Genomic DNA, 2,923 nt, shown 5'->3' on the forward strand with positions numbered 1-2,923 from the left:
TGCAATGTAAGGTGGACCAATATATGAGTGTTGTTAGCAAAGAATCCTTCATCACGTGTCCTCTCATGTGCTTGCTTTAGTAGAACATCCTTTCTCCTGTGTCTGCTTCAGCCAAACTTTCCTTGATGAGTCTGCCTTAGTCTTTCACCTGTGTCCACTTTAAGGAAACGTTCCTTCACATTTGCCCCAGCAAAGCACCCTCCAACCGACTTTCCAAAGAACCCTCATGTTTCCACTTCCAAGCAGGATGAGGACTAAAGAGTCCATTTGCTTTGTCACCGAGGAGTTAAATAGCCTTGATTTGGACAGCTTCGGGAAAATGGCACCCCTAGATCAGGATGGGAGAGAGGAAAGCAGTGACCATTCTTTGAGGACATTTAATTCTCAAGGGGAACAGTGAGAGGAGGGGCAAGGAGTCAGAGGAGGCCTTTTATGTGTAAGAAAGTCTTTTTTTTTTTTTAAAGATTTATTTACTTATTTATTATATGTAAGTACACTGTAGCTGACTTCAGACACACCAGAAGGGGACATCAGATCTCATTATGGATAGTTGTGAGCCACCATGTGGTTGCTGGGATTTGAACTTAGGATCATTCAGAAGAGCAGTCAGTGCTTTTAACCACTGAGCCATCTCTCCCGCCCCGGTATAAGAAAGTCTTAAATGTTGATGGGAAACAACGAAGGAAGAATGAACAGTTGAAGATTGATGCAAAAACCAAAGTTAGAGCTGTGGAGCTGGCTCAGTCAGTAAAGTCCTTACCATGCAAGCATGAGTCCCTGTGTTCCATCCCCATCAACCACGAAAAAGGCTGAGCATTGTAGCACGCACTTGTAATCCCTGTAGAAGCAGAGACCTGTGCATTCCTGAAGCTCTCTGGTCAGTTATCCTAGCCTAAGGAGAAATCCCTAGACCCCAGGGAGCAACTATGTTTCAAAAAACAAAGTAGAGCCGGCCCGCCTTTAATCTCAGCATTTGGGAGGCAGAGGCAGGTGGATTTCTGAGTTCGAGGCCAGCCTGGTCTACAGAGAGAGTTCCAGGGCAGCCAGGACTACACAGAGAAACCCTGTCTCAAAAAAAACCATAAAAAAAAAAAAAAAGGTCGGAGGGGGGATGTGTTACAGGTTGGGTACTCAAAAGAACAGGTTTGGAAAAGCAGATCAGTTCAGTGTGTCAAAAGTTCTGATTGATTGATTTCAAAGATGTGCTTTTAGAATTAACACCTGCAGAAGAGAATGGTGCAGGATGGGGCCACGGGAGAAGGTTCTCTGAGATCTCTGAAGCTAGGAGGATACTTCAGAGAGGTCCTTTAAAGGGACAGGAAGCCTGGGCAGGGAGCTGAGGCAAGTGAGCGAGCAAGGCACTCACACTGGCAGAGGTAAATCCCCCAGGAGAGAGATTTTCAGGCAACTGAATGCAGTCAGTTGGCAGCATTCCCAGCAGTCAAGGGAACAGGTCCTTCAGCCCTGAAGGGCACCTGGGTAGTGCCTCTTATGTGTCAGGCACAGCATCCTGTTCTAAAGGACAGACAGCGTCCTGTTCTATCTTGTCCTCTTTGGGAGATGCTAAGGCTGGTGTGGCTACTGGCAGGCTTCACGGAAGAGCATGCGATGGATCTGGGCTTTGAAGAGCAAGCGGGTGTTCTGCAGGCAGCTGCAGTGGCCAAGGGCCCTAGAAGACCCACCTCTAGATCAGGTCAGTCATTGTGGGGAAGTCTTTAGATCTCATGCCCTTGGCACTTTTCCTGCCCAGGTTGGAACTTTTGCTAAGGGACCTAAGGGACTTCTACATTGGGGACCTGGGGGGATGCCTTCAGATTTGCCCTTCAACAGCTTGAAGGGGGCGTTATGGAAGGTATGCTGACTAACTTAGGGGAAGAATTGCTGCTCAGACAGGGAGGGAAGAAGCGTGTTCCCACCAAAACTTCAACAACTACAGCAACAACTCTGGGCACAGGGCCTCAGATCTTAGAGGCCAATCTACTTGTAAAACAAAAAAACAAGAACAAGCCGGGCGGTGGTGGTGCACACCTTTAATCCCAGCATTTGGGAGGCAGAGGCGGGCGGATTTCTGAGTTCGAGGCCAGCCTGATCTACAGAGTGAGTTCCAGGACAGCCAGGGCTACACAGAGAAACCCTGTCTTGAAAAACAAAACAAACAAACAAACAAACAAAAAGAACAAAGCAAGCCCCACATAGTGTAATTGCCTCACAGTTGGTGAAGGTTCCCCTGCCCTCAGATGCCACCACGCTGTGGGTGTCTATAGGGTCCCCATAGGTATCATGACTCTCTAGAGCAATGGTTCTCAACCTTCCTTATGCTGTGACCCTTTAATATAGTTCCTCATGCTGTGGTGACCTCCCCAACCATAACATTATTATCATTGCTACTTTATAACAGTACTTTTGCCACTGTTATGAGTTGTAATGTAAACAGTCTGTGTTTCCCAATGGTCTTAGGCTACCCCTGTGGGTGGGGTCGCGACCCACAGGTTGAGAACTGCCGTTCTAGCGGGTTCTTGGCACTGAGCTTTGCGTGTGGGTAGGTGTTTGAGGCTATTTGCTGAAGGGAACAGAGAAAATCCAGACAAGAGCAGATGGAGGCCTCTGGGTATCCCTGCACTCACCCCAAGTTGGAAGCCACAGAGCGGAAGGGTGGGAGAGTCTGGAATGGAGACGAGAGACCACATTCTGAATACTTAGCTCTACCTCCTGCATCCCCATACCAGATCCTCCCCTTAGAGTTCCACACCCACTTGGTCATTATCAGGCCAGAGAGCAACCCCGGTATCACAGGGAGGGGCCATCATATCGATCGATCACAGGCACTGGCATCAGCCCATCATCACCCAACTCAAGCTCCCAGGCAATGGCATCAGCTCATCACCCAGCTCAGGCTCCCAGGCACTGGCATCAGACCATCACC

The sequence above is a fragment of the Mastomys coucha genome, unplaced genomic scaffold (genome assembly GCF_008632895.1).
Source record: "Mastomys coucha isolate ucsf_1 unplaced genomic scaffold, UCSF_Mcou_1 pScaffold5, whole genome shotgun sequence".
In the NCBI taxonomy this organism is placed as follows: Eukaryota; Metazoa; Chordata; class Mammalia; order Rodentia; family Muridae; genus Mastomys; species Mastomys coucha.